Source organism: Lathyrus oleraceus, chromosome 3, assembly GCF_024323335.1.
Source record: "Lathyrus oleraceus cultivar Zhongwan6 chromosome 3, CAAS_Psat_ZW6_1.0, whole genome shotgun sequence".
NCBI lineage: Eukaryota > Viridiplantae > Streptophyta > Magnoliopsida > Fabales > Fabaceae > Lathyrus > Lathyrus oleraceus.
In genome coordinates, this window is record NC_066581.1 from 357,434,763 (window position 1) to 357,443,792 (window position 9,030).

The window sequence follows — 9,030 nt, forward strand, 5'->3', positions numbered from 1 at the left end:
GGAGATGGTGATGATGATGATGAGGCTACCGGCTCTGAAGCCGGTAGTGAGGAGGGTTCTGAGTCCTTGGAGGGCTAAGTTATTGTATTTTTCATTTTATGTTTTATTTCTATTGTATTTTCGGATTGGTGTATTTTGATTTTGGCTATGTACTTTTGGGGTGTTTTGTCCCCCATGAACAATTTTAAATTTTGAAGTTAATATTATTATTTATGTTTTAAATTTTGTTTGTTTTAATAAATTTTTGGTTGGTTGAGTGGCAAACCTTCTAGATTGGTTGCTCCTCAAAGAAGTACCCAATGAAGGTGCATCCGAGCTTGGATGGCAATGATAAGAATAAACAAGTGAATAATGCTAAGGTACATGGTTACCTCCGGCTAGAATTTTAGAATGCATTAAGAACTTTACTCTTTTTGGTAATTGAATATTGTCTTTTTGCAACATAATTGAATGAATGTTTCATCTAGGACTTAAAACCACAAATTGTGAGGAAACCTCCATTGTACACTTAAATGCTGGATTCTAATAAGTTTTGTTGATTCATTTGATTCATGCTTTGTCTTTTATTATTGTGAATATGTGGAAGCAATTAGAAATGATCAAGGCACTTGTTTTTCTATCGAGCACAACCAGTTCCAAAAACAACTTACCTGTGAGCAGAGAGAGTATTCGTTAACCCCTTTGAGCTTAAACAGTTGAATCTTAGCTTGAAATAAAGCGAGATTTCAAAAATCTTTTTCTTGAAACCCGGAAACTTTTGATAATTGTTCTTTTGCCGTAAAAAGTCATAGAGCATTCACTTAGGGTGAGTAAGAAATAAGTTGGGGAGAACGAAAATGAGAATCGGTAAGTGCCACAACTCTTGAAAAACCGAGCAAGCATAAAAAAACACAAAAATATATATGTATATATAACATATAAAAGAGAAACATCTATTTTGTAAATATGATGTGAAAGAAAAGAAAAAAAATAGAGAAAATAAAAATGAATGCTTGCTTGGAAGAAAAATAGTGAAAAACAAAAAAAATTGAGTTGTGAAATAAGAGTTGTGAAGGTTTCAAATGAGAAATAAATGGAACGAAGTTGAGATGTGTGAATAATGTATAGTGAATGTCTCTTTTGCGTCGGCAATTTCGTTTTCAATGGCCTTAGAAATGACCCTTGTTTGTTAACCTAACCAACCTTCAACCGAAAAGCCCTTAGTGATCTTCGTGCTTCCACATTACCATTTATAATTGTTAGACATTGTATGAATTGAATTGATTTCTTCATTGTTTGTTAGAGAATGAGATTATTCCCGCGGTTGCAAACGCGTAATTTCTTCAATCCTTATTCGAAGAGGAGAGATAGGGTGATTCATTCAAGATAATATTGTTGTAGATAGATACATATTTCGCATTGCTACTAAGTCTTAGTTCTTGTGTATTATTTTATTCGAACCGTTGGAAATTTGTATCTGCTGATTCGCTTGTGTTTGAGCCGTTTTATCCAACTTTGGAGAAACCTTTCTCTTAAAGCAATTCCTCTTGTCCTTCAAGAGGCATACTTTGCTTGAGGACAAGCAAGAATCTAGTTGGGGAGAGTTGTTAGATACCCAAAAGTGCTAATTTGAGCTATCAAATATGGGTATCTTTCACTCCATTTCCTTGCTAAAGTGTTCGAAACCACCTTTATTTTAGATGAAATGCAATTCAATGATAAACGATCTTGGTACCTTTGATTTGTGTGTTATTGTGCAGGACGTAGGCATGAAATAATAGAAAGTGAAGACACAAGAAATTTGGCAAAGGGATCAAATAAAACAAGCATTCATCAGCTTGCTCTCTAGGCGAGGGCTGTGGCGAACGACTCGCTAGGCGAGCGTCCAACGAGAGCCCAGCGAAAAGCTCCAGTATTTTACAGTGGCAAACATGACCACACTCGCTAGGCGAGCTTCCAGCGAGGTGTGTGGCGAACACGTCCAGACTTGGTGAAAAGCGCAGCCAACACTCACTCGCTAGGCGAGCCTTTAGCGAGCTCCCAGCGAGCATTCCAGTAGCAAAACCTCTCAACCTCGCTGGAGCGAAGGTTGAAGCGTGGCCTTCGCTAGGCGAAGGTTTTGTTCGCCTAGCGAACATGTCAGTCTGGCAAAGGCTATTTCTTTGGGCATAGGTGCCTCAGGTGCCTCATTTAGGGGCTCGCTAGGCGAGCCAATCTGCTCGCCTAGCGAGCATGACAGCCCAGAAGCAGCTCTATAAGTAGCAAGGGCTACTTTTTGGAGCCATACCTTACCTTCCATATTTTTGTACCTTTTTAGATATTTTCCAGCTTTTGCTCTAGAGATCTTTTGTGACCTAGAAATCATTTCTCTTCATCTCTTAACCATCTTTCACAAAAAGAAGGTGGATTCCCATCCAATCTCGATTATTCGACTCGGATGTTGATCAACCTTCTTCCGAAACTTGTTGACCAAGCTACCATGAAAATGAGTAGCTAAGTCCTCCATTTTGTCAAGGTTAGATGTAGATGATCATTAGCTTTGTGTGTAAATGTAAGGATCTCCATTTGTAAACTCTTTAATGGTGAATATATGGTGAAAACTTTGTTCTTATTGAAAACTCTTTGTGTTGGTTTATGATCGAGAGATGTTTACCAACTCTTAACCTAGGTTTTCATCCAATCTTGTTTGTTAGCTAGAGATAGTAATGAATGATTTTGTTCACCATAAGGTTGAACCAAAAAGTTGTCATTTTGATAGATTGTGTTAGAGATAAACAATGGATCAAAATGGGAAAACTCACAATGTGTGTTAGAGATAAACACATTGGGAGGACTTTGTGAAATAGTTTATCATCTAAAGGAGTTTATAAGTTTTGTTTATCGAACATATACATGCAAAGTGATCGTCGAACCCTAACTTTGGTAATATTTCTCAAATATTCAAACCAAAACTTTTACCGCATTTTATTACACTTTTATGCAAGATACCGTGACAAACACCAAAACCCCATTGTTACCTTAAGCTAAGATTAAAACAATTGTCGAAAGGCGGTGATATCTCACAATCCCTGTGGAGACGATAACAAAAACCCGACACTTAAAATTACATTGAACAGGTACCCACAAAGTTAAGTGGATGAGCAATTAGGGGTGTGTTGGATGGTCATCTGACATCCATTTGTTTTGTGCAGGTGTTTGATGTTGTCTTCTCCCAACTTGTTCTCTCTAGAGATCTATCATGTCAGAGGAGATTATTCTTTTTCAATTGATCTTTCGGTTTGTTTGCTTGGTTTTCCTTTGTCACTGACTTTGTCTTTAACTTTTCTATTTGTTTATATCTTGGTTGGTTGCCTGTGTCGTTGTCCCTACGCTCTTCTAGTACTCTTAGTTTCATATGTACTTTGTACTACTTTTCTTTTTCTTTTTTGATTAATATATATCTTCTGCTTTGATATATATATATATATATATATATATATATATATATATATATATATATATATATATATATATATATAATATATATATATATATATATATATATATATATATATATATATATATATATATATATATATATATATATATATATATATATATCAAAACCCTAAACCCTAAACCCTAAATCCTAAACCCTACCCCACTTTTAGGAGGAGTCGCCAATTGAATTGGAGACTCCTCTTAAAAATTGAATGGAGGCGCCAATTCAATTGGAGACTCCTCCTAAAATGCAATTTTTGTGTTATAAATAGATGCGTGGTGTGAGTAACTGTTCCACATCTCATACAAGCATTTGGAAATCATGTTTAGTGTTCGTCGCCGATACGGTAAGGTGATTTATGCGAGAGACAAACCTCTGATGCTGATGTTGTTCTGGAACATCACTATGTTCGATCAATTGAAGATGGAGCTGGTTCGTTGGTTAGATGGGAAAATACCAGAAGGGGAAAAAATTAGAAGTATTGAGAGACTTGAAAGTATCTTTGGTTGGGTGTGAATGAAGATTGATAAGGATGCTAGGGAAGTGATGTTCGGTCGAGACGACATCAATTTGATTGTTGTAATCAGTTAGAAATATTTCTGTTTTCAGATAGCTTATTTTGTACTGATGTTTGTTGTGAACCGTAGCCAAGAAGCCTAAACCTCACAAAACCAAAACATCCAACAACCCTATCTCTACCAAACACCCCAACAACCTTTCCAACCTTTCCTCGACGCATCGTTCACACCCATGTCTCCCTTCAACCGTCCTGGTCGCCCATCAATGAGTCAACCACATCCTAACTTCTCTAGCATGGGTCATGAGCTCAGCTACGGCGGTACACCATCGATGCATACTGAAGACTATGCCGACTTGTCTGACTACTTCAACAGACCTTCTCCTGTAGCTGGTAGTGACACTCCTGTCCCCTCAGATGCTCAAACACCGGTTCTGAATCATCAACGTGGGTTAGGGCCACGGGTTAGGTTAGGGTCACCGGTTCTGAATTATTTTATTTTGTATGTTTTAATTAATTTAAGATTATATTAAAATTTTATTTGAATATTATAATATTAAAATTATTTTTATTAAAATTTTATAATAATTATTTACAAAATTTATAAAATAACTTGATTTTATATTTTTTTATTACTATTTATATATAGTAAAAAAAATTTACGACGGTGAGAAACTGATGTAAAGTGGCTTATGTCATAGTAGCCATTAAAGAAGTCACATAGATTTGAGTCAAGTAGAAGCGTTTTAAAATGAACAACAAATACAATATGTTGTGATACCCCAAACAAACTGTTTCTGAAAATATATCAATTGCAACGGTTTTAAGTTAAGAACGAATAGAATGCGTTCCTATTGAAAATTCAAAAAAACTCGTTCTTTAAAAAAATCTAAAACAACGTTTATATATGACATTGTCGTTTGATAAAAAACTATTGAGAATGACTAAGGCAGCATATCTGTTTGACACGGTCTAAAAACTGTTCTCATTGTTCCAAGAGAACTGTTTTTTTGGATTTCGCAAATGTCTCCTCACGTTTCCGTAGGTTGAAAATGTTGTAATGGCTCAAATAGGTTGTGACGAAATGTTACTCAAAGAGCTGCTTAAAAGATGTTTGGTGGAGTTGATTTCGAATGAAACAATTTATTGTGGTAGTAAGACTCATGTTTAATAATAAAGGAGGTTGTAAAAAATATAAATTTGTTTTTCAATGAAGTTGAAAGATTGGTTGAAAATGGTGAGTGCATTTTATTTTTAAAAGATTTGTGGTTGAGTGAGAAACTTCATTTTAGTAATATTTCCTCAATCGTTAACTAGTACTATTTGAGACTTTAAGGTGGTTGACTTGAAATTGGATCAATAATAATCGAATATGGGAGAGAAATTGGATTTTGGTGTTTGCAAAATTTAACCTTAATCCCTTAACTTGTTTTAAAAGTATTTAAGTTTGTTTTCTGTAATCCATTTGTAATAACTTTTTTTCTGTTAAATTATTAATATGTCAAGTGCCAACCATTACTGTAAGTAAGTGAATTAGAAAAACATAATTAATGAGAGTATTCATATATGGATCATATACCATTAGTTTTAAAATTTTAAAATTAAAGTACACGAGTTATGTTACAAATACATCTCATAATGTGATAGAGTATGAATCTACAATCTTCTATTTATTCCTATTTATGGAGTGAAATTTTACACACTAAAATACATGCCAAAACAATATATAAATTTGCATACAAGAACACTATAAAATAAAATAGTAATATTTTATTGAATATAAATTATAATTACAACCATGAATATAATATTTAAATGAAAACAATTTTCACTCCATTTTTCACCGTCTTTAAGTTGAAGAAATCAAATCATACTTTCAAGTCTTCCACTTTTACTTATGCTCAAACCAGACATCAAATGTACCAGACACCAAATGTGTATGCTTCAAACATAAAAATAAAATTTTGGAAGAAAATTTATTGATTTTTTTCAATATTATTAAATATTTATAATATTGTAATTTATTTTAAAAATGATAACTAGTAACTAGTTAATACAACAACATAAGGCTTCCAAATTACATTCACCTTTCGGATATCCAAACTTAAAACATCTTAAAGCGCAACCAAAACATTCCCCACCAATGCATGGTTCAGGTTCCTCTATATCATTATCACTTGCTCCTGTTAAAAAAAAAAGAACTCTCAAACTCAAAATTCCTTTATATATTTTAACAATGATGTACAAAATAGAATTTAAAAGGACAAGTTAATAGTTCCTTACCAAAAGATAGGAGCAATGTAATGCATAAAACTCCCATGAGAAAAAGTTTGCAAATGTGCATTGTCATTTTTTCTGAAGATTTTGTCTTTGTATTCTATTATTATCTTTTGTTCTCAATATTATGCATAGGAAACTTCAAGTTCTTTATATAGTACTCGTTTTATAAAAATTATTGTGAGAATTAAATCTTATTATTTATTATTTATTATGTAATATTTTAAAGAATATGAGTCAGAAAAAAAGTATCAAAATTTGGAAAACTTGTATACTACACAACTACTCATATTAAGTATTAGAAGAAGAAAGAGATACATTTTAGACTTATTACAAGTATAACATTTAGCAATGCATGATATTATAGCTTCTTTATTTAAATTAGAAGTAAGAGTAAATTAATATTAGACGTTTCTTTTATTCTATAACTAATAATAAATTGTTCTTTTGAAAAATACTCTTGCCAAAGATCCAACCTGGCAGCAGTTAAGTGGATAAGATTTTGCGGTGGATTGTTCTCAAAGATTTGTTTTGAGAGTTTGTATGGAAAAGAAAGATAGGACTTTGAAAAACAATTTTATAAAAAATATAATGAAAATTTTAATATTTTTTGAAAAAATATTTTTGTATAAAATAATAAAATAATACATGTCATTAACATTTTTTAATTTTTATAATCATAAAAACAAAAATTATATTTGAACAATTTGTATAAGCTCTCCAAAATCCTCATTCAATACAATTTTTTAGTTTCCTCAAATTATATGAATTGTTGTTTTTGAATAAAAATAAATTCTCCGAAGTCCTCTTCAAATTAAATCCTTCTATCCTTTTTGTAAATCCAAGTTTTTAATTATTTTATTTTATTGAGTCAATTTATACTTATATAATTTATTGTTGTGTTGTGTGTATTTTGTGGAATTATTTGAGGTGCGATAGAATTTACGCTATTTATCACTATTTTTGGATTAATTAAAATAATTGAAATTTGGATAAAATGTAAGAGACAAAATTATATTAGAGATCCTTTAAATTATTTTTGTGTAATAGGTTGGTCTTTTAAGTTTTTTTTGTAACAATTTGATCTTTTAAGTTACCAAACATGTGCACCGTTATCCTTTGTTAACAAAGTGAAGATGTTAATTGTGGATGCAATTATTTTGAATGGTATGAAATGGACGGAAACTACCATTTTCCAATTTACTGGTCGGATAGTCCATTGCCGGTTTTCAACTTCGACTACGACTAATTGAACGATATGGAAATCTGATCTTTGGCCGCTTTGAATGTCTTCCCAGTAGTAAAAGTTAAGGATTTATTACAGATGGTTGAAGGCCTAAAACAAATTTCTAATTTTCTAGGTAATGCTTATATGGACTTATTTATTGCTTTTTAATAATCATTTTGGTTCCATATAAAACATAAAACTATAAGAGTTGGAAATTAAATCTCAAACCCTGAGCATATATTTATCTCGGTTTTTCATAAAACGGAGGTATCATATTGGTTTTTTTTAAATAAAATAAGACGCTCTTGTTACATACACCCTCAGTTTTATATTGTTCGTGGTGAAAACTTCGTTATAAAAAGAGTTATTTGTTGTAGTTATTGTATGTTGTGGTTATTGTTTGTGTATTTTAATTTTTGTATTGTATTTTGGTTGTTTTTATGATGTAGAAATTGAAATAAGTGGGTGTGCTCAACTACACAATTCCAAATCAGTTGGACGTATATGAAAAATTAGTTGAGAAAGTTGTTATGGGTGGTGCAAACACAAAAGATGGTTCTCCTGCTCAGCATCACAAAACTGAGACAAATATCTAATTGAGGTTATGGTCTCAGTTTTGGTCTCGGTTTTAATCGTACCTTATGTAGTAAGTAGAGGGTGATGATCCTTTTGAATTTACATTTGTCTTCAAGCGATATTATAAAGGAAAGGTGTTTACCATAAGAGTTTGGATCTCCCTTATGAGGTAGAATTTGTGGCATTACGAGGGTGTCTCATTTATGGAAATGTGTTTGTCTTTTAGGACTTTTTTGGATTAAGTGTATGACATGTTTTCCTCCTTTTGTGAGAGAAGGTTTGAGAATGATCAGAAGACTAGATTTTGGCATATGACATTTTGATAGGTTTTACTTCTCTGTGTGTTTCTTTTGAAAAATATTTTCTGTCTTTATGTGTTCCATGTAATTAGGGGTGTTCATGGATGCGGGTCGATCCACAAATCCGCTGATCCAAACTAAGTCAACTAATAAATTATCTGAACTAATTTATTTACGAATATATCAAATTCAACCCATAATAATCCGTATAATTTTGATTCGGGTATCGAGTTTGAGTTTTACAATATGCGGATCCATTGGCCCAAGTCATTAGTATGACTTTAGTTATTTCTTATTACTTTTATTATTATTTAAATAAAATATAAAATTAATATGTCACTAATCACCATAGTTTTTTCAAAAAAAAATTATTCTCCATCAATAATACTACTAGGCAAATGAGTTTATGCAATTTTAAGATTAAATGTTATTTTTTATTTTCTTTTATATCATCTCCAACTTATCTGTTATATGAAAATAATATGTCTTTTTTAATTTTATACTATTATAAAGTGTTATGTCATGTTGATGAGTTTTATTAGATATTATATGATATGTTTCATTGAATTTTAGTGTTATAGTGGTTGTATTGAGTTGTGTTATATATTTTTTAAAACCAACAAAAAGAATCATAAAAGATATATTTTTTATTTGAAATATAATCCGTGAACCC

General features: G+C 31.7%; 1 long non-coding RNA gene across 1 annotated transcript; it reads right to left on the minus strand.

Moving 5' to 3' along the window:
- Nucleotides 1-5,727: 5,727 nt before the first annotated feature.
- Nucleotides 5,728-6,553, minus strand: LOC127127658 (uncharacterized). The gene is made up of 2 exons (XR_007805400.1): nt 6,261-6,553; nt 5,728-6,160 (listed from the first exon to the last, which is right to left on the minus strand). It is a non-coding gene; the product is annotated as an uncharacterized LOC127127658 (long non-coding RNA).
- Nucleotides 6,554-9,030: the final 2,477 nt, after the last annotated feature.